Genomic DNA, 26,721 nt, shown 5'->3' on the forward strand with positions numbered 1-26,721 from the left:
TGAATCGAACTTAACAAATAGTGGTCAACCCCAGGCTCATATGAGGATGTTAGAAGAAGTTGCCTTTTTATTATGATGATTAGTAAACACAGCATTTTCTGCATTTTTTATTATAAGTTTCATTGTTTCCATCTTTCAAATGTATTTTCAACTCATAAGTGGGACTAGGTAGTGAAAAGAAGTGCTCATATTTATTTTAAGTATTTTTATTCATATTGATTCATGAATAAAGAAAACCATGCTTACCTATCAATACGAGAATGAATATTTCTTGATCTTTCAGGTTAAACAAGTATTCGCTGCATTATCTGACTTTATCGTTTAAATAAGATGTGTCCACTAATTGTTCGTGGGCGACTGGACGTCCTTCAGGAGAATAGGTTTCGCCCACGGAAGTAGTAGGACGTGTTTTATAATTCCACTTTGTCTCGCTCTGTTGAAATCATTTCAATATTATCACTATTTCATAAAATAAACTTTATTTCTTTCATATTTTTTCTCTGTTCTGAACCAGACGTTTAAATTATTATTTTTTTTTTTAATTGTGAACTCAGTTTCCAGTCTTAAGGGTATCCTTAACATGAAAGGGTTCAGGCATCTTCTTTCCTTTCTAGATTATAGAAAATATACGTTAAAATTATACATTTTTACTTTGTATTTGAATAATCAAAAGTTTAAAGACACGTGTGTACTAAACATTTTGTTAAATACTTAGACGGTTAACATGTGTATAAAAATCAAGATTTTTTCTAAGACTCCAATATACAGTAGTTCAACCAGTGTGGCATGGACATCATCAGGGAGGGAGAGAACAGATCCGTTAACTACATTCAGAACAGGGATCACAAGATATGAGTCACGTACAGTGGCGCACTCAGGATTTAATCTTGGAGGGGGCCGAACGCTCAGGGTTTAACCTTGGGGGGGGGGGAGGCCGAGTTGAGTAGGCTATTTGCGAATACACACTACGCATTGCATACGACCTATGACTGAGCATCTACAGTGATCGCTAATTCATAAGTAGTATTGAAATAGAAGACACGACACAACATAAATAAAAAAAATGAATTTTAATTAGGAAAAGATTTTTGGAAAATTTTCTAGTGTTTTTCCTTTTCTTTGGGGGTTCCCGGGCCCCTTGTCCCCCCCCCCCCTCCGGGTGTGCCAGTGGTCACGTGGCACGTGCTTACTAGCCCGTATCTCGGTCACAGTTGAGTTCAAAAGAAATTAGTTCAAACGAGCAAGTTGGATAGTTTTTGTAACTAAAAATTAAATAACCATATCAATATTTAAAACATATTATGAACAGCTAATGGCAGTGACTTCCTAGAACTTTGAAATTAGTATACAATCAGAGCGGTTAAGGTTCGGACGATGTCGTACGGTTTCGAGGAACAGACGATCAAATTTGAACCTGCTGGAATGAAGAATTTTGGTCTGGTTCCAATGAACTCTGTCTGGTGTCAGTGGCATGAGATGCAAGGATAGATTATAAAACTGCAGTGTAGTCCTGATTCTAATCCTGCGATTCTAATCTTAGCAGAACGGCCAGTCTGTCCAAAGTAACAAAGTCGACATGAATAGGGAACACCTGGCAAGGAGAGGGGGAGGCGTTAATTTGTGCTTGGTAGATGGTAGAAAAGAAGACAGCTTTCCATGTCGATGACACCAGGCACAGTGTTCTCTGGAACCAGATCAAGATTTTTCATCCCAGCAGATTAATTTTTTGATCATTTGTTCCTCGAAACATGTGAAACCTTATGACATCACCCGAACCTTGACTTCTCTGACTGCATGCCAATTTCGATGTTCTGAGAAGCGAATGCTTCTTAGAACGAAACAAGTGCACTTATAGTACAACGAAAAAAGTGAATTCTCCTGTCATCTTAACTGTGAACGAGACACACGAGCTAATATGCACATAATACGTGACTCATACTTGTGATTCGTGTTATGAATGTGGTTTACTGATTTGCTCTTCTCTCCCTGATGATGAATGAAATATATTGGAGTCGTAATTAATTCTATACTTTTTCTACACGTTTTAGGTTGCCTAAGTATTTAACATTATTAATTTGGATAATCTGATTTACCTTTGAACACTGGTGTTTTGGGAATTAAGGCGTCTTTCTTTCTTTTTTTTTCTTTAATAATATTTTATTATATAATAATAATAATAATTTAATAATAAAACAGAAAATTTCATGAGAAAAGTGAACAAACCTTCTCTTTCATAAATAAATGTCAACTTTATGAAATACTGTGCATTATAAATGTGAATATGAAAAACCTAACATATTAAAACTTACAAATGTAATTTAGTTTGTCAGAGAAAAGTTATTAGTCCTCCAACATCGTTGCTTCGAGAGGTCATATTCTAAACTGGCTGTTTTCGTTCCGCTTAGAGAGATAGTCTAAAAGTGTAAGCTATTGTTTATATAGACGCATAAATCACTTGGGTGACCGGCCATAACAGTAACTACTCTGCGTTCGAAACAAGTCAGTAGCCCTACACTCACACCATTCAACTTCGGCAGTACGCCGGAAGTGTATCACTGAAAGTAAACAAGGAGTCTTACATGGTTTAAGAGCTGAGTGGGTGAGTGGATTCTTTAGGAATGCATGAGAAACCATGACATAAGCATTAGTTACGTATGTGTTAAAGCATTTCATTAGTAGTAGACTTGATTGCCTTGCTCATAAACCTTTTGCGCAGATAATAGCATTAGTATTAATGGCATAACTGTGGGCTCTAATCCAAAAAATTTATAGTTTTAGTTTATTAAAATGAATGAAATGTGTGAAGTGTACTTAGTTGGTAATAACTTGTTCTTTCAAAACGACCAGTATGGATAACGAACTTTTATTCAAGTAAGGTATAGTTTGTTGCTTTTTTTTTTTTTTTTTTTGTATCTTGTAAAGAAGTTTCGACACGTCTTTTGAAAATATTTTGAAATATAACGAACATCTCGTTTTATTTAGCGTAAACTTTTTTTTGTGTTCGAATGTTCATAAATTTATCATGATCGTCATCTAATTTCTGATATGTACCCTCAAGTGATGTAAAAGATTAGATACTATGATTGTACTACATGAAAAGTTTACATTATTATTAACTTTGATTGATGGTAATCAAAGATTAAGAACTCAAATTTTGATATCAAGCCTAATGCACATTTCCTTTCGTAAATTGATCCATGTAGATAAGTAATAACGATAGAGATAGTATGTATGCTTCTTTAACACCTGACTTTCCATCAGATCATCTTTCTGTACCACTTCAATTCGAATTACTGATTTTCAAGTAAAATTTAAATTATGTATTGCTAAATTATGTAAATGGACACATTATATGTGTCCCATTTACACCATATAATTATGTTCGTAACTTGCATTAGGAAACAAAAAAACTAATGTGAGAAATGCGTTTTTTTTTTTTTTAAAGGGGGAAAGATTTTTTCCTGTTAATATTTAGACTTTTCCTTTCTCCAGGCATACACTTTCAAAACCACAATCCTTTCAGCAGGAACAATGTATGTAATTTACGAAAATTACACCCAAAGAGTAATTTTCATTACTCTGTAGGTAATAATTTTCATTTTTAAGTAGTGATTGTGTAATATAAGGGATTTTATGTGGAAATTATCAACCATTTAAATAGAAATGTTCCTCATGGTACATTGCATTCATTCTGAATACGAGATGTTCAGTATTCATTTCGAATACTAAATATTTTTAATAAATTCGACTAAGGATTTTTATACTTATTCCTAATATTCATGTTCACCAGATCTTTCTTACTGCGAGTTCTCAAAATTTTCTGATTTTTCGAATGGATGCATTCGAAAAATTACGAAAATGTGGTCTCTTATTATTTCAACTCTGTAGGGGAAAAATCTAGGTGCCAAAGTGAAGTCGTTTAAAGATGAAAAATATCGCTCTTGATAGGATGAGATACTTCAACAGTTCTTGTTATAAGTAACTTTTCTAAATTCCGTAATATGGATAGGTTAGATTCGAACACAGCAACGGAATTAGATGTGATATCCACAAAGGTTCTGAAAGAATGTGCAAGAGAATTAACACAGCCTTTGATTTGGTTGTTCAACTTGAATTTCAAGGTGAACATGGTTATTAATGAACAAAAGCAACGTAATTCCATTATAGAAGGGTGGAACTATGTCATAATCAACCAATTATAACGTCAGTATCTCAATAACCACCGTCATTGTCGTTGGAGAGCTAATTAGGATATACATCAGGTGGGTAGATAGCATGTTGATTATTATAGAGGACATAATTGTTTTGTTAAATAGGTCTTTCTTTATCATTTTGCTCACGTTTTATAATAGGGACTGCAGAGTTGATTAAGGAAATGGATATACGTGGTACTTTTACCAAGGCATCTGACAGAGTTAAACATTGAGATATTGTTATGTAAACTCAGATGAGTGTGCTAAATGGGCTTGTGGCATGGATAACTTACAGGTATCAGAGTAACGTTTGAAGGTGCAGAGTCTTCGAGAAGGAAAGTGACCATTGATTTTACCCCAAGGTTCTATACCTGATTGGTGTTTGACTTGTGTATTAATGATATTGGGGTTGGTATAGATAGAATCATTGCCCATGATGCAAAGTTGGGGGGGGGTGATGAAGGATATTTCTATTTCCGACACAGAATCCTTGCAGGTTGATCTCAACAAACTAATTATATGGGAAAATAATATTAAATATCGGTTCAATGTTGATAAGTGTGCAAGATTATGTATTTTGGATTCAGAACATTGCAGGTAGAGTATTTTATTAATGGCAATTCGCTGCAGTGGTCAATGAAGGTAGAGACCTGGGAATGTTGGTAGAAAGAGTTAACATTTAGGATCCACATTTATTAAGGTCGTTTAGCCATATCAAATAACTGAAATGTTGAATAGGACATTAACTTCTAGGGGAAGGACGTTCTTCCACTGTAATATAATATAATTCCACTTGGATAGCACATTCATTTTTTCATTTTTTTTTCATTAGAGGTCATGCCAGTAGAATAACTTGTGATTAATTCATTGTTTCTCTAGCTTTCTGTATGCAATGTAACTTAACTTGTACTGTATATTTATATATGCTCCAGATGATGATATTAATATGAAGATCGAAAAGCCAGGATATTAAAAGAGTTATTTAAAAAACGGTTGTAAAGAGTCCATAATTTCTAAAATGAATGCTGATCACCGTGTAACACTAAAAGAAGGATTGGATAGCAAATCTTGGCTGCTGTGCTGATATGGTCACTGGGTTCAGAGGAATTGGAGAGACAACTGAAATGCTCCTTCAGCGAGTGAGCAAAATGATATCGACCTGGAACTGTGTAGATGGGAATAGATTGAAGGAATGTGATCTCTAAAATTTCGGTAATAGACGTAAGAGTGGGACTTGATAACAATATATAACTTCGTAATAGAATCTTACATTATAAACACAGTCTTGGTAGGTTGGAAGAAAACCTAGTGTCATCCCTGAAAACCGAGTTAAGGGTGTGTGGTGAAGAAGCATGTGAAATTCTGGTTCTTTTCATGGCGTGTGGTGAATATGTATAATTGGCTAACAGTGGATGTTGTGAGTGCATTTTCAGTAAATATTTTTAACGAGAGATATAAGTATTAAGGCAGTGTTGATCTGGAAGATGCCTTCTTTCTATGAGTCCTCGACTTCCTGTAGGAGCCTATCTACCAATAATTTCTAAACGAACAATATGAAGTGTTTGGAATAAATTGGGAAATTGTAATTATAAATGCATGTGTATTTCCAGACCTGAATATAAGAAATTATACTATAGTATCACTGAAAACTGGAACTTTATAAATATTTGAAATAGATTAATATAGACATAGATGACGCCATGCTTGTCCGCCGAATATGTTCCTGCCCTCAACCCTTTAAAAACTCAATGTACAAAAAATATGCTTAAATGCTGTCAGTTAGAAATAAGATAATAAACTTGATTTGGAAAGAATTTCTGCGTTTGAAATTTCCATACAAAACTGCAGAAATTGTTGAAATCCATTAACAGTTGACTCTGTATTATCTTGTCTTTTGCCCAGATGCTAATGTAGCATAGATTTACAACCTTACTTGGGAAGGAGTCACATTAAACTCATTGCAGCAGTTTCTTGTGATTTCACAAACTTAGTTTCTCAAAAATATAAGAATATCTAGTGGAGGCAATATCACAATGGATACCAAAGGTTAAGAGGCTAAGTAGAGCAGTGAAATGGATGAATGACGAGGCAAGGCATGCATTCCTGAAGAAGAATGTATTATGGATACAGCATAAGGTGAGTGGTAATAACCAGTTGCACGAGGTGTATAAAGAGTAGGCGAGCAGGCGACTTGCTTAGTGAGGATGGCAAAATTGCAATACGAGCAACCGTTGGCTCACAAGAAAAAGAGGACTTTATCGATATATAGCGAGTAGAAGAAAGAATGATTATAGGAAGATGTTACTAGTTGGTAAAAATGGTAGAAGATAACTGCAGAGGATATTGTCGAGATGTTTGATGAACATTGCATAAAGGTATTTAATTCTTGCGATGTGATATCATGCAGATGGATACAGTGAGAAGGGAGGAGTAGGGACTCGTAGTGACTGAATAGGAGGTATGAGGAATTGAGTAAACTTCAGGTTAATAAGGCAGTAGAGTTTAATAATATATCAGTCTAATAATACATATCTTAATAATATAAGTCGTTCCGCTTCATAAGTAAGGTGATAAGGCTAAAGCTTTGAATTATAGACCAATATCCATGTCTGGAGTTGCAGTTAAAGTATTGGAAAAATTAGTCAGGACCAAGATTCAGAACTGGGTCGATAACACAACATTCTCTTTGATTGTCAGCATGGGTTTACTAAAGGAAGATCGTGTTTTAGTAATTTGCTTGCTTATCATAACGAAGTGATGAATGCATTGGATAATGGTGATGCATAAACAATGTATATTTAGATATTCAGATTTTGGTTATATTTAGATATCCAGGTTTTGGTTATTTTTAGATTATATTATTATATTTAGATTTTGCAAAGACCTTTCATAGATTGCCACATGATAATCTGGTGATTTAACTGGGTTTGGATAATAGATATCGGCAAGTTAAGTTATGCAGGAGCTATACTGTACCCCAAGGGTCTGTTTCGCGGGACCGTTTCTGTTTAACTTTTATGTTAATGATATTCAGTTGTTTGCAGATGATGCAAACAATTGTCGAGCTATTTAATGAACATTGCATAAAGGTATTTAAGTCTTGCGAATGTTATATCATGCAGATGAATACAGTGGGAAGGGAGGAAGAGGCTAAATGCGCAAGTGCTTGGGATTGCCAATTCAATGTTGCATAGTGTAAAGCTTTAAATTTTGGGAAGAAAAGATATACAAAGCAGAGTATATAATTAGTGGTAATATCTTGGTGGAAATGTGGGATTTTGCGAGTGATCGTGGATAAGGACCTAAATTTCAGGGACACATTGCTAGAATGAAGACAGCACAACGGATTATAGCAATTATGTGGAGGACACTGATGTGTATATTTAGATATTCAGATTTTGGTTATATTTAGATTTTAGATTATATTATTTAGATTTTGCAAAGACCTTTCATAGATTGCCACACGGTCATCTGGTGATTTAACCGGGGTTGGATAATAGATATCGGCAAGTTAAGTTAAACAAGAGCGATACCAGAAGAGAAACGTTACTAGTGGTGTACCCCAAGGGTCTGTTTCGGGGGACCGTTTCTGTTTAACTTGTATGTTAATGATATTTGGAAGCGTTTGAATGGTGATATTCAGTTGTTTGCAGATGATCTTGTAAGGATGCTATGGCTCCACTGTTTGAGGCTTTGATGAGAGACAGATATTGTGTACAGGTTTGGTTACCTTATTATCAAAATGATGAGGAGATATTAGAGACGCTTTACTAAAGTGGTTTCTGGTCTCTGAAATATTGAGTATGAAGTCAGATTGAGGAAATTTAAATTGGAGACTAGTGGACAGGAGGACGAGGGAGGGGGGGGAATATGATTGAGACATATAAATAGTTTGTTACCTGATTAATGTGGATAATATTTTACATAGAACGGAGAAAACAAAGGGAAAACTAGAAATCATTCGTGGAAGTTATACAAGGAGGAGGAGGGCGTATAGCAAATAATGTGTAAAAACTGCCATTCGTCGGCGGACACGTTGAATGTGGAGTTCCAGGAATGGACTGGAACACGAATATGCACATAAACATTCGGAACCGAGGCTCACAGCATGAGTTTCTATGGTAGGACCGCAATATATAAGTCCCAACACACAGCGTCGTTTTCATTGAAGCAAAAAAAGTGTATAGTGGGACGCGGAAGCTTTGAAAGCTATGTCATGGAGTGATGAATCACGCTACACCCTCTACCGAGCAGATGGACAGGTGTGGCGGATGCCCGATGACTGTCTCTTACCAAAGTGCGTAATCCCAATTATGAAATTTGGAGGTGGCGGTGTGGTGGTAAGGTCCTATTTTTCCTGGTTTGGCCTTGGACCTCTGTTTGTGGTGTCACGAGCATTGAACTCCAAGAGGTATCTGAACATTCTGGACAATTTCTTCCTACTTTGTGGCGTTTCTACGGAACTGACCAATGTCTCTTTCATCATGACAACGCACCGTGTCATAAGGCTGCTGTAACTGTTACGTGGTTTATGCACATGAGCATCACCAAACTTGACTCAGGCCTCCACAGAACCCTGATCTCAACCCTATTAAACATCTGTAGGATGAACTGAAGCATCGGGTGAGGTCAAGGGACGTCCGTCCCACAATAGTCCAGGACCTCATTACGTTCATACAGGAAGAATGGTCCCAAATTCCCATTGATCGCTATCGTACGTTGTAGGATTGTTGCAGTCTTCGCAGCAAAAGGACGTCCTACAATTTATTGAAGCGGACTCCATAGCTGTTTGTTTCTCACACTATGGTGTCCGTTGACTTCTTTCTAAAGCAATGAATTTAAGGCATGTATGATGAACTATGTGCGTAATAGTAGGATCTCACGCAGTGAGTCACTTGACTTCATGGAGGTCTCATGATAATAATATTTTAAGCTTAACAACTATGTTTTAAACTTAAAATATTAAGAAATTAAAACATATTTAATAAAATCATATTAAATAATTAAATTCGTAAAATGTTAAAATATTTCTCATATCGTTCGTTGACGGGATTGGAATTCAGATATCTAATAAGACTGTTTGACATTTTCTCCTATCGGTTAATTTTTTTTTTTTTTTTTTCTAGAAATTAGGATTTTCATCTAAAAGTTAATTCGGTCAACAGGAATCTCGCACTACACGGACAGCTTAGATTTTGACTCTCTAAATTACTTCAGTACATATTCCTTTTATTTAATAGCAATGAAGCAATCTTTCAATAGCTAACAACTAAATAAAAGTAAAATATTTGTTGGCGATATCTTTCAGCAGCATTGGCTGTTTGGTTTTGGAGAACAGGAATATACTCTGATTACTCTGCCCAATCAAACATTGCTGCTTTTGAAACTTCGAAGTATATAATCATTTTCAACTCAAGCAACCATTATTATATTACATACTAAAGTGTCGGTGTGTGCATACCACCATGCTAATAATAAAAATTTAAAAAAAAGTAATAATTTCGGACGACTGCTGAACAACCCCCAAGCAGAATAACTTCTGCTACGGCGCAAACAGGAACCTATTACCATGGAAATATGAACGCATATCCGTCTCGTTATACCGTCTTGAGCAAAGCTCTTTTATTATATTTAGAAAATTTTTACTTCTTAAACATCCGAAAATGAAACTTGGTATGGCTCTTGCTGTCAGAGGTTATCATCAAAGGTGAAGGACCTCCTATTAAAGATGATTGAATCCCAGAAAGGAGAACAAGCTCTAATACTAAGAAGTAGTTGGATGCCACAGCATTTCCCTATTATACTGTCATTTTCTGAGAATCAACAAATCCGGGAACGTTCGAATAACCACGACGTATGAAAATTTTGTTCGTCAACATCAATCAAAATGCAGGTCATCGAAAAAAACAGTACACGCGATTTAAAAAACGGTAAATGTATTCTGGGAAAAAAGTATGGGAAATTATACGAGTAATATTGACGGAACGAACTTCAAAATTTACGTGCATAACTGATAATTTCCTCACAGTCGAGGAGGGAAAGAGCCGCACAGTGTATGTTAAAATCAGAGAGCCGATGAGCAGTCTGTATATTTTTTTTTGTGAATTTTCTTCAACACTCACTCATTCAAGGCTCCTCTAACTCCCAATGCAAACTTGTCTGAAGCTGCCTATTGTCTTATTTCATGATACGAATAAGATTTTTACCCTTAAAGTTAGCCCTTTTACTACGTATACAGAAGTTTTATATTTACATAATGAAAATTGCTTATTTTTGAATGAGGAAAAAAAAATCAAATCAAAACTATCAAGTGAATAAACTATATCTACCCATTACTAGGAAAACACTGACTGTCAAACTAATCCATGTAAATCTAAATTAAATCAAACTAATCTTTGCTTTCATAATCTTTTGCTTTCAAGAACACCAATTAATAGCATAATACACTACCTGAATTCATAGGCTTAGTTTTTTTCAGCTGTAATTCCAAACCATTAAGTAGCTTATGGTATATAGACATATTAAAATCTGTTATGCTACATATGAGTTGATCTTTTTAATGTGATTTTAATCCTTTAGCCAAAACATCTAGTTTCCAGCAAAAATGGAGAGAGAATTAATTTGTCATCACCATTTTGATTACCGTCTTGTTTTGTAACTATTTTGATACAGAGTAATATATATATATATATATATATATATATATATATATATATATATATATATCAGTAAAAGTGAGCTTCAGATTGTTTTTAGACAGGTGTGAAATGGTACCATTTTTAAAGCATTTCGCAGTCTTATCTTTTCTCTGTAGTGGTTCCACATTCTCATTTGAGAATTTTATTGGATATTCCAAGACGATGATGTTTAAATAAACATTAAAAAATGAAATTCGTGTCATATAACGTTTTCTTTATTTATTAACAGATCATATATTAATGTATCGCTAGCAGATTTTTATTCCATTAAATACTTTTTTAACTAAAATATTTTCTTTAAAAACATGTTTAGAAATTTGATGTAACAAAATTTAGTTTTTTTAATGAATTTGGTATACGAGTTGGATACACTCTACACTAACAAATGTCCTTTTTGATGATTATGCGATTAGTTAAAATGTCTGTATGAAAGCATTTTTTATTTAACCTGATATTTAATCCACAATTGATATACAGGGTGTTCGGGATAAATTTGACATATTTATAATTAATTATATTTTTCCGTAAGTTACATGTATTAACACACACTTCTCTTCATTTAAAAGTTTGGACCCTTCTTCATTCATATACAAGATGTCAGAAAGGATGGATAGCTGGAACCCACCTGAATCATGGAAGAGAATAACTTGTATCATGATGATTCGTGCCCGCCATCAAAATAAGGATATTACGACTGCTGCCCAATGCTCCCTGAATACAGTAAAAACAATCAGGCATGAACTAGAGACTTGCAATGGTGACTACGAGGATGTAGCAAGAAGAAAGATCCCTAGCAGACGATCTGATTGCGTTCGTACAGCAGAATTCCTCGCAAATCTGCAGGAACAGGTGTTGAAGAACCCTGGCATTGGAATTCGGGCTTTGTTCGTGGAGTTGCTAACTGTAGTCAAGCCCTGGATAACAAGGGTAGCCAATGGTAGGCCGTATGTATGGCAGCAGGATTCGGCCCCTTGCCACACCTCTGGGAAAAGTCAAAAATGGTTGTCTGAAAATTTCTACGACTTCACCAGTCCAAATGTTTGGCCTCCAAACTCCCCAGACCTTAACCCCATGGATTATTTTGTATGGGGCGCAGTTGAAAAAGACACCAATCGCACTTCCAGTAATACAAAAGCCCAGTTAATGTATAAAATTAAAACAGTTTTTGCGGCCCTTCCCAGGGAGACTGTAGCATCAGCTTGTTCGAGGTTCCGAAGCAGAATTGAAGCTGTGATCGATGCTAATGGTGGTTATTTTGAGTAAATCTTGTTGATAGTATTGTAATTAACTCTGCCTGTAATGTTTTTTTGTCAATTCATTAAATTTAATAGATACAAAGAAGATTTTCTTTTTCCTTACGAAACTGTCAAATTTATCCCGAACACCCTGTATAGTGAAGAACTTCCTCTGTGATCTCTAAAGGGAAAAAAAAAAGAACCAAACAGCTGTAGAACTAAATAGTGGATCGTAATTTTTGCAAATATCTTCAAACATGCATTCTCGTGATTCTCCGTTAATCCTAAAGGCACAGAGGAGCACCGTCACGATCGGGTAGTTTACATAAGAATTCATAATAATATAGTATTATTTACAGATAATAAGGAAAACGTAAAGCATATGATCGAAAACCTACATAAAACCAGCAAGGACTATGCAGTGCATACGTTTTAATAAGTCCAAAACAATAGCAATAGATAGAAACGAAGAACTTAACTTAGAAGTGGAAAGAAATAAACGGATACGGGTTTAAATTTTTCGATTGCTTAGGCATGTTGATCACAGACATGCTAAATTATGAATAAACTGTCAAACACAGAATAAATCTAGGGTGGTATATTGTGACCAAACACATGTGACAAACTGTACATCTCTCCAAAGAATTTAAAATCAAAAGTATCTAGCTTAGTGGTACTCCCGACATTTTTTTTATAGTGCAGAGACTTTAATCAGAAGGAAGAACAAAGACTTGACAGCCTTTGAGAAACAAGTGTTGAGGAAACTAAAAGCATCGTGGACTAAAATGAAAAGTTTTGTAATCAGGAGATCAGCAGAGAAGAATTACGCTATCATCTTTCAATAATAGCAAGAATCAGAGAAATACAGTTAATGGTGTGTATAGAATGCTTTATTAGAATGCGTAGAAATGAACACGTTTACCTGAGTAGTCCAATGAAACCACTATTGCACGGTTTCAACAACCGGATAATCTGTGTCACATATTTTTTTTTTATTGCTGTTCATGAGATATCATCTTACATCTACTGAAAGATTTCCTCAAATTCTCCAAAATGAAAGAGTAGAAAGAGATATCACCAGGAATATCTAGAAGGAAATGATTAGTATAAGTGATCTGAACTTTCACAGATATTTAAATAACTTGGATGCAGATAGATTGGACTGGGAATCTGTTGTTTCTGGTAGCCTCATCGTCACGTGACTTCGGCAGATGGCAAGAAAGATGATGATAATGATCCATATTCGGAATTCTACATTGCTACAAAATAATATAACGAAGTGTGGCATGGTAGAGTATAAAGCACAAGCAGTTTTGCGCATAACTCTATCACGACAGGAATCGTAATGTAGCTGCAAATCGTGAATAGAAGCGTAGAAATGAACACGTTCACCTGAGTAGTCCATTTGAAACCACTATTGCACGGTTTCAACAACCGAATAGTCTGTGTCACATCATTTTGTTTTTTATTGCTGTTGATGAGAAATCATCTTGCACAACAGCTGCATGCCGGCACTGCACAAGTAAAACTGACGTTCACTCCCTCTTTCCTAGCACGAATGGAAATACAGTCCTTAGCCATGAGAAATATGCTGTGTTTTGGGGAAAATTAGGTATGTCTCCATCTGTGTGGAACTATGAGCACCCATATAGATGGAACAGCCAAATTTTAGCAGCCGAAGATTTAGTTTGGTTGCTAAACAACAGAACCTGTTCTATCTGTGGTATATGTTTATGATGAAGATAACTATTCCAGTATTCTAAGCCGACATATCCTAATACAACAGACATGATTCATGCAAGACACACTTTTGTGAAAGTGTTATCCTTGCGCAGAACAGTATTTCGCTATTGGCATAATTAGCAATAAAAACGGTCCTAGCAATAAATCTCGCTAGGACCCGAGGAATCTTTATAAAGGCTTTTGGTTTGACGATGGTTTAGCCTGTGGCGAAAGTGCGGATACCTATCGTAAACTGTGGTTTTTCATATTCCATAACAGTTCATCCCCCGAGAACAATTTATAGACATGATATACCATCCTCATAGCTTAGTTGCTTCGACAGTTATTATTAACTAAACTAAACCAAACCAAATCCTCCTGCTACGTAAATACCCAATTTTCACCCGAACGTGAACCACTTGAAAGATACCGCGTGCGTTGTGAAAATATGTGTATACTCATAGATCTTGGGCGCCTGATACAGAAATCATAATAGATCAGAAACACTGATTTAGGTGACATCCCATGTGTTTAGTCCTTAAGATTACTTGATAAAAGAAAGAACAATAAAAATCAACATATAAAAATACGAATTGTGCGTATTTGCATAATTTTTGTTACGATCAATGGCTCAAAGTCAATTTTTAATTCAGACCATAAATGAACACCAAGTCATATACCACTTGAAACTATTATCCTCAGAAACATTGCATGTTCTGAAAAAAAAAGCTGCCACAGTAATGAGCGATGTACTGAACAGCAACTGCCACTTTGAATAGTTTATGAACTAATTACCCTTCCTCTTCTACTGATGAAATTTCGTACTTGTGATACTGAATTATCATAATTAACTATTATCAGCATTCCAGTAGTTGTCTGGAATTCCAGCTACTGAAATGTTTAGACTTAAAATTATGATAATACGTCTAACAAATCAAACTACTGTACTCGCATTTAATACTAGTATTAAACATATGAACTTCTTGAAAGTAAGCACGTGCTTTAAAGCTTAAACCAAGGTTGCTATTTATCCTACGTTAATTGAAGGAAGATAACAGGTTCCCATTTTTCAGTAATCCACCTTCCCCCCTCCCCAAAAACGCCAATCGTCTTCCCTTTTTTGGTTTGTTTCAGACCGACAAAGTATACCGCAGTTTGCGGAGGCGATCATGTCAAGGTGAATGACTTAGCAAAGTAACTGAAGATTCTAGGCGTCCTCGAAAGAAGCCATTTTGAAAACTATGCGCGACGTGTTTGGATTATTGATACATGGAATGCTGAATGAAAATAAGGTGGACAGAATATTCCAAAAAAAAAAAAAAAAAACCGTGTGAATAATTAAATTTTTGATGGGTCTCCGGCTTCAGCTGAGGGGCCACCACTTTTTTTTTCATCTCTTTAATTTTAATAAAATAATATTTCATCTTCTACCTAAATACTGTCAATCTTATTTCTTTAAGGAATAGCAATGATCAGTAGTAGCCTTTTTAGGATGGGATCAGCATGAGTACTCCAACTGTCGTTCATACCCGAAATTTAGAACATTAAATTTTTATATTAAGTAGGTTTTATAAAATTAAATTTAAAATAAAATTACATTTTAAAATTTCTATTTGAATTGCCGCTGAAGCAGTTAAGCCCGAAGCCTAAATAAACCCAATTAAGTCTTCAGGATTCTTTACCTAAGGTGAGTAATTGTTACATCAGGTGTTGGTTTAAAATTCACCACTAAAAAGACATGCACTGTGAAAAAAAAAGGAGTAAGGAAAGAAAATTATTAACTATATTTTCAATGGTGAACTTACAAAACAAGTAAAATACTTCAGTTATTTTTAGTGAAGGGACAACATAAATAAATCAAAATTAACAACAGAATTAGTAAAGCTGGTATGGTGAGGAACCAGTTAAATAAATTTATGTAGAATGATAGAAATTAGCAAACACTAAACCAGCAGTATAAAAGAAAGGGTTCAAACCAATTTTTACATATGAATATGAGAATTGAGTTAGAAATAAAACAGTCGATCAAAGATTAGAGAACATAGACGTGATTTCTGAAAAGAAAATTAGAGAAATTAACAGTCGGCGTCAATAAAGGTATTAAAAACGAAGGCGATGTTGTTAGAATTCGATAATGCGCTAGAACAGTGCTTCCCAAACACTGTGAGCCACGGCCCCTTGGGGGCTTAGTTTTGTTCAGGGGGGGGGTGCCGTGAAATAATGAAAACAAATTTAAAATTAGTACTAATTAGACTAAGTAGATATTTTTTATCTTAAAAGAAACGTATTTAATTTTTATTATTTATTTTTTATTTTTTCTAATTTTTATATTTTAATGGAAAAATTCACACATTGGTGTTGGTTCACAAATTTTGCTTCCTGCGTATTTCGGCGCTTAATAAACATTAGTAAATATATGCTTATTCATATAAGTTTAATTTCAAAGGTATTGATAAGAAGCACACACACAAAAAAAAGCTTACAAACGCAAAATCTTGCGCTCATTTGCGACATTGATTGGAAGGAGGAGAGGACACATGTGAGGAAGGAACTGGATTTTATTCAGTTACTCAGGGATAACTATCTAAGACAGCATGTAATGGAAAATACTATCTGAGACAGCATGTAATGGAAAATACTAGGGGTTCTACGGTGCTTGACCTAGTAATAGCATCTGAGAATTTGACTGTAATGAATATGACCATGTTGCCACCTATTGGTGAGAGTGATCACATCTATGATCACCTTAACCGATGATCATAGAGTGATAATCGGTTAAGACAGGGTACATGTGGAATTACCGTGCTGGCAAGTATGACAAGCTTAGGAGATTGCTTGGTTCAGTGCCATGGCATGTAAAACTGCAAGGGCTAGATGTTGATAGGGCATAGGAAGTGGTCAAGGAGCATTTGCAGGAGGTTATGGCGGACTGTATACCTAGAGTCCGAATAGTAAAACAAGTAGGGGTTAAATGGATGAATAACATCATTAAGCTTGAGCTGCAAAAAAGAAACAACTGTGGAAGGAATTTAAGGAGAAAGGTGACCTACAGGCACATGAACGGTATAAAGCGCAGGCCAGAAGGGTAATGAGTATGATGAGAAAGGCAAAAACGGATTATGAAAGGAAATTAACCATACAAGCTAAAGAGAACCCCAAACAGTTCTTTCAATATGCTGCTAGTAAAAGAAAAACTGTACATGGCAGAATGATTTTAAGGAATGCCGATGGTAGGGTCACTGAATCAGTCGATATAGTGGAATTACTGAGTGAGCACTTCGCAAGAGTATATCATCCAGGTGGTGACGTTGAAGGAACCATTAATTTATATGGGAATTGTGGTGAATGAAGTGGAGGTCAATAGTCTATTACAGAACCTTAATGTGAATACATCTGTCGGATTGGATGGTATATCAGCACGGGTCTTACGTGAAGCGGCTAAAGAATTATCAGTGCCCTTGACCTTATTGTTTAATCTGAGTCTCTGGTCTGGTTTAGTCCCGAAGGGGTGGAAAGAGGGGGAAAATAGTTCCACTGCATAAAGGAGGATCCAAGACTACTGTTGCAAATTACCAACCGATCAGCATATCAGGAGTCGTTGTCAAGCGTAAAATACAGGAATGGATTGATGAAAATGAGATACTGTATGGGAGACAGCATAGTTTTGTGAAGGGTAGATTATGCCTCAGTAACTTGCTCAGATTTTATAGCACAGTGACGGCTGAACTGGATAAGGGTTAATGGGTTTACAGTGATACTTCTGGACCTGGCTAAGGCCTTTGACAGGATATCACATGGAAGTCTAATCCATAAACTGCAACATATGGAAATGGATATATGGTTGGTGAGATGGATAGGAGGGTGGTTGATGGAGAGATACCACAGAGTAGTTTACTCAGGAGTAGAGTCCAAAAGACGGCCTGTGACTAGTGATGTGCCGCAGGGTTCTGTTCTTGGACCACTGCTGTTTAATTTGTTCATTAACGATATAGGGAAGGATCTGAGAGGAACGGTTCATTTGTTCGCTGATGATGCTAAGTTGGGTAGGGCAATAGTGAATGCAGAAGATGTCAAAATTTTGCAGGATGATTTGGAAAGATTGGAGGTATGGGCTAAGGAGAATGGATGTCAATTTAATGTAGCAAAATGTAAGGTTATGCATTTTGGTGTGAAAAGATTAGCAGCAGTATATCACATTGGTGGAACTGTACTCACGGAGATTGAGGCCAGGGACTTCGGAGTGTTGGTGGATAGGGAATTGAAGTTTAGGGGGGCACATCGCAAAAGTGGCTAAATCAGCTCATCAAATCACTTGGATTCTGAAGAATACTTTGATGAGCAGAGATAAGCAAGTATTGTTCCTCTGTATCGAGCCTTGATAAGACCCCATCTTGATTACTGTGCCTAGATATGGTCACCTAGTTTTCTTCTTGATGGGGAGAAGGTTGAGAGGATCCAGAGGCGAGTGACCAAGATGATAGCAAGTCTATGGAATGAACCTTATGAAAACAGGTTGAAGATTTGTGGGTTGCAGAAATTGGTTGGTAGGCGGAAAAGAGGAGATATGATCGAGACATTCAAATTGCTGAAGGGTTTCTATAGGATTAATTCAGAGGATATTTTTGAGAACAGAACAGGACTGGTGGTGGGAGACATGGGGCATCCAAGGAAGCTGGGCAAGAGTGTGGTTACTAAGGGTGTTAGAGCTGGGTTTTTACTTTTAGAGTGGTGAATGAGGAATAAGCTGCCAGAGTCTGTTGTTGGTGCTATGACAGTGAATGAGTTCAAGGCAAGGTATGATAGATACTGTGTGAATGTCAAATAGTTGTGATGGACATGTTTAGGGCCTCCCTCGATGAGTCTAAGGACTTCTTGGAGTCGCCCGTAATAATAATAATGATAATTTAAAACGGCCAAGTTTTTTGCTTTAAATTAACGTTTCTTTGCTACATACAATAAATATTATAATAATATATGTCTGTATTAGGTTTTTTTTTTTTTGAAGGGGCTTTGAAATATTTTAATTTTTCCAAAGGGGGCCCTGACATCCATAAGTTTGGGAAGCATTGCGCTAGAAAATTTAATCTGAAGTAGTATAGTGAGTTAAACAGAACGGGCGAAGAAAATTTAGCAAAATAGGCGTTTGATGTCAAGATGGCAGGTAAAAAGATCCCAGAGGACGACCAAGATCTATCTGGATCGATGCAGTTAAAAGTACCTTAGAAGAAATAAAATGTTAGCTGTGACTATCTTGGAGATCTGACAAATACCAAATTAATTGGAAGAAAATTGTTAATAGGATGGTATCCATTATACCCAGTGAAGGCACACATCAGGAATTTGATAAAGATGATTGTGATACAATTAAATCCTTTTAGGCTGTTTTGTGTAACGTGAAGAATACATAAAGCTATGGATCTCGGTGTACTGTCTATAAATTGCGTGTACTCATCTAGCCGGTTGCCTGTTTTACGGGATGGAAAACCTGAGATTCCGCAGGGAGGAAGAGAGAGAGAGAGAAACAAAGATAGGAAAAGAACTTCGCTCCCAATGCGATGGGGGAAGTTTTTTTTTTTTTTGTTAGAAATAAAAATAATTCTAAATTTGCTGGGCATGAGACACAACTAATTAATAGTAATTAATAACGGAATAATGTTAAAATGAACAACATTATTGTATAAATGAAATATAAGAAAAAAATGTCTCATCTTTTTAAATGCAATTTAAACATAATCTGTATTGGAGGATTAGAGAGAAATCCTCCAATACAGATTAAACTTTGCAAATTAAAATGTTGTATTATGGATATTACTCAAGTACCGCATTTTACAGCATTACAGTATTTATAAACACATAAACTTCCATTTCTTTTTTTATATAAAAAATTCTGGCTGTATTAGAATAAAAAACATTTTATGTAGATTTCTTAAGCATACTACTTAGAAATTGTATTTATTTTTATTCGAATGGAGGGAAAAAAAAGTAAATAAATAAAACGTGATCGGTGGAAGAGATTTGGATTTTGCTAGCTCCATTCGAAAATAATATTTCTTATATGTGAATTAAATTAATTAACGATTTATTAAGTAGTATTTTATTTATTATGTTGTAGTTTAGCTTACTACAGATATAAAAATTTCTTAATATGGAATTTAATTTTACAAGTTTGTCATAAATATTCAAATTATACGCTACGTAACCATAAAACTACTTGACTGATTTTCTTGGATGGTTTATTTGCTTTGATTAGGAATTCTGGATAAAGACATGTTTTATTGTTTCTATTTGCATTAGAAATAGTATTAATTAGATCGGTCTTCTGCCAATAGTCCTAGCGATTTTATACCCACACCTCGTATGATGCAGAGTTATAAATGGACTGAGTTAACATATGTTAACTCCTTATCACATACGAGCTTTAATGTTTGTTGTTCAGTACATGAGTGCTTTATAGATTGCAGTGATGTAGACCGGCATGCGTAATCTCTAATACTCTTTTAGATAAATATTTGCTTAATGAACACTTTTAAAATAAAATGAAGAAATATTTTGACACCTTCATTAGAGTAAATATTTTCCTCGTTTTGTAAGAGTAACACTTGATGTAACAATTTAATTACTGCTCAAGGTTATTTTCCTTATCTTTGGCTTTAATCGGTGCCCATTTAATGAAAAATTCATATATTCTCGTGTTTGTCTTGCCGTCACTTCAAAATGCTCTTCCAAATAGTAGCCACCTATTTCTAATAAACAAAGATATGAACGTTCAAACATAGTGCTGCTCTTGTTTCTTATAAATCTGAAAAGCAGTCAACACATGGTAACTCTAGATGTAAATAAGACCTTTATGCATAAATAAATATCTCAAATAATTGTCCCTAAAAGTGTTGTTTATAAGCATTTGATTATTATATATTGGCAAAATATTTAACTTTTCATGTTAGAAAATGAACATGTATACATGTTATTTGGTCTTGTCAGCTTTATGTTATTTAAATTTATGTTAATTAAAAAAAAGTAAACTCCACAGTACATTCCATCCTACTGTATTATTTCATAACTGAAGAAAAATTTAAATACTACTTGTTGCAACCGAGTAGTAGTTCCTGAAGTAAGAACCCCGGACTAAATTGATTTAATTATATGATGACTCGGCAGAATTTCACTACATATTACAGAAGCATTGTAAAACAAAACACGTCTTCAATTAAGCGAGACATTTAGATAAACGATTATCCCACGCGTTAAGAATAGCAGTAGAGGTAATTGAAAAAGAAAGAAAACGGATTGCGCGTTTATTGCATTACAAAGAGGATATAACCAGCGACTCAGTGTTTCTCCAAATACCATTTATAGATACATTTTCAAAATGGACCGTCATTTTCGGTCTGTCATATAAACAACATAGGAAATGACTCAATGGAGACAGAAGTTGTCCAATTTGAACATCGTTATTAATCAAGTGCAAATTCTGTTAATAATATTTATATCTACTATAATTAATTATTTCAGCATTGTTTTTTTTTGTATTCTTGTGCAAACAGTACTTAATAAAGAAACCATTCTACAATTTGTAATGGTTATTTTACTTGGTTCCTTGTGAGGTCCCCCCCTCCCGAACCTCTCAACGAAAGGTCGTAAACCTGTGGCACACTTGGTACTGTTGGTGGCTAAGGCAGATAATCCAGCCAGTTCTCCTGCTCTAAAGACCAAACTTTTAAAGCCATTTCAGGCTTCCAGTAAGCAGCATTATGGTCTCAGGCTGGATGATGAAAAGCATCTAATTATATTTCTCTCTTATGATCTATGTATCTAATTATATTTCTCTCTTATGATCTATGGTCATTCGTATAGCGGGTGAATAAAGCTACTCATCGTTGATAGTCATTGTGGGTTGTAGAATCGAAAAGCTATTCTCGTTAACGTATTTCTGCTATTAAATGACAATTTTCTTCCTTTCTTTTTTTTTTTATTAAATGTGGATGCAATCATCGTAACAAATCCTCAACTAACATGAACCGATTCAGTACAATGTTGCACATAAGGCTCGCGCCGAGGTGAAAGAGACCATCTATGAGAGAAAGGTTTCCTCATTTGACTAACTATAGAACTATGGAGAAATTGTCTGCCATTATCCTCTCCTGTAGTGTGCGTTCAGTCCTCCTAGGTCGTGCTTGTAAAGAAAAATTCTTTTGTCTCAAATCGTTTGAGACAAAATCATTTCACTGTCTCTTTGGCTTTGTTCACTGAAAGGAGAAATCGGATGGTGTGCGTCTGTTGGAATAGGAAGGAAGTTTTCTTAATTCCGTGTATCAACGTGGCAAAAATGATTAATGTACTTCGAACGAGGCTCGATGGAAATTCTTCCGAATTCTTGGCGAAAAGAATTAAAAATGAAAAATATTACCTTCATTCTATTCATGCACTGGATATTTTATGTGCACTGGTTATCAAAATAAACAGTAAATGTATATCACAAATAGAAAACAGCCATATCCGGATCCCTGTTAGTTGTATCAGACTTACAAGGATCTGAATATACACATAGACCCCAAGAATCAAATTTCGAAAGAGGGAGTGGAGATTGAGAGAGAGAATCACAATTTAGCGAAGTAGAACTTATGAAAAAAAAAGTGGAATATGCAGCTGAAAAAAAAAATGAATATTCAGAAAATGCTTATTGAAATGAAACGTTTTATCCCAGTTTTTATTGATTATGGGAAGCAGGGTAGATAAAGTTTGAAGAACATATTTGCTTTAGCCCATGCTTCTTCAGACTAGATCTATTCTATTCTTGTATGCATCAAAATTGTAGAAATAGGTCTTTCGTAATCTCAAGTTAAAAGAAATAACTTGTGTAAACATACCAAATAAATAAGGAATGATATTATAATCATTTCTAATATTTTCGGAATGCAGCCCATCTCATTCGTTTATAATCATTTCTAATATTTTCGGAATGCAGCCCATCTCATTCGTTCTGTCTCTCACAGTAATGGTATTTGATTTTTCTTTCTCTCTCTATCTAGCTATCTATCTATCTGTGGCAAGAAAGCCTAAGAAGAAGGAAGAAAGTGGTGCGGCTGCCACTTATATCAGCAGAAAACAGGCATTAAAAAAACTTCAGCTATCACTTAAAGACTTTAGTGAAGACATGCAAACCTATAATATGATGTGCCACGATTGTGTAAACTGAAAGAGATTTATCCTGTTGATCCAAGACACAAGTCTAAAGCTAACAAAGGAAGTGCCACAAATAAAACATATTACTATTTAAAGAACATTCAGTTTGTTGCTCATGAGCCACTTATTGAAAAATTCAGAGCTTTGAAGGTTTTTATTAAAAGATTACGAAAAGCAGTTGGCAAGAAAGATTCAGAAGCAGCAACAAGGTTTAGAAATAATCAGCCCACGTATAAACTTGATCACATTGTTAAAGAAAGGTATCCAACATTTATTGATGCCCTTCGTGATCTTGTTGATGCTGTTTCTGCCGTTTTTTATTTGCAACATTTCCAAAAAACAGGCTATTGAAGGTTGAGCTAATTCATTTGTGTCGGAGATTAACATTTGAATTCTTGCACTATGTTATACAGTCTAGATCATTGACTGTATAACATAGTGCATATAAGATATTATATGCACTATGTTATACAGTGCATATAAGATTATCGTTTGATAAGATATTAAGGTTTTAAAAGAGGTATACCGTGAGTAGACATATCGATACAAAATAAATAACGGAAAAAAATCGCGTAGAAAGATTATTTAATAGTATAATTTTCGCCTGTGTGTCACAGGCATCTTCAGTACATTAAACTCAAAATTAAACACTAACTGACAATTCCAAAAAGCGCCACCTAAGTAACTGGTGTAAGATAACTAAAAAGGTCAATAACTTTCCTAAAAAAAAATAATAATACAATAAAAAGTTAGGAAAGATTAGCTGATTTGTAAAGTACTATCTCCCATAAAGGGGATAAACGTAAGCCGTCGGATCTGTTTAAGTTAGGAGAATGAAGTAGAGTTTCACATGTTTCTTCTCCTAAGGACAAGCTTCCACATCTTAATCATCCAGGTGTCTACCAGATCCCGTGCTCTTGTGGATTATCTTATTTCGGACAAACGGGAAGATCTGCCTCCATACGGCTAGAAGAACACCAATCTTATATTGAATACTTTAAACCTGAAAAGTCTGGACTTTCTGAACATGCCATCTTCACTAGACACAGGGTTCATTGGAGAAAGACAAGAGTTCTTCACAAAAGTCAGTTTCTCGTGGAACGCCTTTATAAAGAAACATGTGAAACTCTACTTCATTCTCCTGACTTAAACAGATCCAACGGCTTACGTCTATCCCCTTTATGGGAGATAGTACTTTACAAATCAGCTAATCTTTCCTAACTTTTTATTGTATTAATTTTTTTTTTTTTTTTAGGAAAGTTATTGACCCTTTTAGTTATCTTACACCAGCTACTTAGGTGGCGCTTTTTGGAATTGTCAGTTAGTGTTTAATTTTGAGCTTAATGTACTGAAGAGACCTGTGACAAACAGGCGAAAATTATACTATTAAATAATCTTTCTACGTGAGTTTTTTCCGTTATTTATTTTGTATCGTTAAAGATATTAAGGGTTACTATTACCAAGCAGATATTATGGGTCAGACTATAACATGGATTATCCCACTATCAGCATCCTTCAGAAGTTGATTTCAAGATAATGGTCACCTTCACAGAATTCTATGCAACATTATTTGGTTTTGTGAATTTCAGATTGTATCATTCTTTGAATCTGTTTTATCCTCCCAAGCTAGATTTGGATGCTAATTCAAAAGACCATTTGACAGAGGCTGATGAGAAAGGTGATGTTACAGAGTACTTAGAAGCTTTGAATCTGAGTTTGAAAAATGTAAGAAGCAATTTTGAAGATTGTGATCCTCAACTTGATGAATTTCCAGAAGCAGAAGATCATGACAGATTAGAAGAAATAAGGAAAGCAGAAGAAAAAATTAAAAAACTGCAAAATCCATTTAATGGTTTAAAGTTTTTCTTAAATAGAGAAGTACCTAGAGAGTCTCTAGTATTTATAATCAGATCGTTTGGTGGTGAGGTTTCATGGGATAAAATTCTTTTTGTTGGAGCCACTTATGAATCAGATGCATCTATTACACACCAGATTATAGATCGACCTAACGTGAAACAACAGTATTTAAACAGGTATTATATTCAACCTCAGTGGGTGTATGACAGTGTTAATGCCAATATGTTTCTGCCAGTAGAAGATTACTTTCCTGATGTGATTTTGCCTCCTTATCTTTCCCCATTTGTAGTAGAGAAAGGAGATTATATTCCCCCTGAGAAACAGGTTTTACTTGACGTGCAACAAGGAATTAGTACAGGTAAAAGAAAGCCTGATTCAGAAAGTGAAGATGAATTCTCTGAAGAAGATGATGATGAACAAGAAGAAAAGAAAAATACCACTAATGATGATAGTGGTGTTGAAGATGAGGATCCAAAACAGAACGCCAGAAGAAAAAATAAAACAAAGACATCTATAGCTAATAAAAAAACCTAAAATGGCTGTTACTGAGGGAAAAGTAGAATTGGGAAACAAGCTAAAACTGAAGAGATTCAAAAGGCTGAAGAAAAGAGGCTTGCAGTGCTTATGATTCCTAAGAAGAAGAAGAAATTGTACGATAAGATCATCTTTGGACAGAAAAGGAAAACCAGAGAGGCTCAGAATTTAAACACAAAGCGAAAAAAATCATGAAAAGTTGGTTCGACTTCAGAGAAAAATATCAAGACGGAAAGCTGTAAAAGAGACTCCATAACTAATCTGATGTATATATATTTTTGAACATCTGTAAATCATTCAATAAAATATTTTTTAACTTAAAAAAATATATATATATACTGTATATATATATATATATATATTTTTTATTAACTTGTTAAAATATACATTAGGCGATAGGTAACAAGGACTATTTACATATATATAAGTATATATATTACAGAGAAAGAAACATTTTTCCTTTCGGGTATACAATAGAGAATGCAATAAATGAATTCAAAATTTACAGTTCAGTTTCAGTCTGAGTTATCTTTCAGATGAAGCATATTGTCATCGTCAATCCAGAAGAGGGTACCAGTTGGATTCCACTCCTCTATATATTTCGCGACAGTTCTTGTTTCTTTGAAGTACTCAAGTTCCAATAAAGGCCTGCTTTTTAGTTTCCGACGGAGGATATACACGAGGATTTGTGCAGTTTCAGTGATGGATGGGTGCTGGTTATTTCTTGTCTGTTTTAGATAGAAGCTGTAGATGACGGCCTTAGCGCAGATGAAGAGGAAATTGCATGTTCTGTATGTGTTTTCTTCTGTGTGGACTAAATTCCAGTAGTCTTCTTGGTTGTGTGCGTAGTTACAGGTGCTAGAGGCAGTATTCAGGGCATAGGTGATTATCAGTTTGTTTGCGGGACAGGTTAGATATGTGTGTTGCAAGGTACCTGAAACGTCACAGAATAGACACAGATCCGTTTCTCTTAGCTGAAATTTGTAGAGCTTAGAAGGAGTTGGCAAGATGTTATGCCATAGTCTCCACTGTATGTCGGAATCTAGTTTGGCACACTTCGATTTATATGGCAGATCCCACTGAAAACTGAGTGGCATATGCAGCCTTGTAGATGAGAGGGTTAAGGATGAATATAAGAAGGGCGAGGTTGGAGACACTGACATGAGGAAGTGGTATATTTTCTTGTAGTTGGAGGGAAGAATCGGAAGTGAGGCTTCAGATTGTACAAGATGAAATATCGATCCCGAGCAGTTTCTAGAAGGAATACGGATTTCCTGAGGTGTGGCGATATCTGGATAG

The 26,721-nt window shown here is 35.2% G+C and overlaps 1 protein-coding gene and 1 pseudogene across 1 annotated transcript in view; both read left to right on the forward strand.

The window, feature by feature from the left end:
• Positions 1–26,721, forward strand: part of LOC150106422 (uncharacterized) — a 766,385-nt gene that overhangs the window by 147,613 nt on the left and 592,051 nt on the right. The window lies entirely within an intron of this gene.
• Positions 4,002–25,422, forward strand: LOC150106423 (pescadillo homolog; annotated as a pseudogene).

The sequence above is a fragment of the Typopeltis vanoorti genome, chromosome 5, assembly GCF_054136105.1.
Source record: "Typopeltis vanoorti isolate ZY-2024b chromosome 5, IOZ_Tvanoo_1.0, whole genome shotgun sequence".
NCBI classification, from domain to species: Eukaryota; Metazoa; Arthropoda; class Arachnida; order Uropygi; family Thelyphonidae; genus Typopeltis; species Typopeltis vanoorti.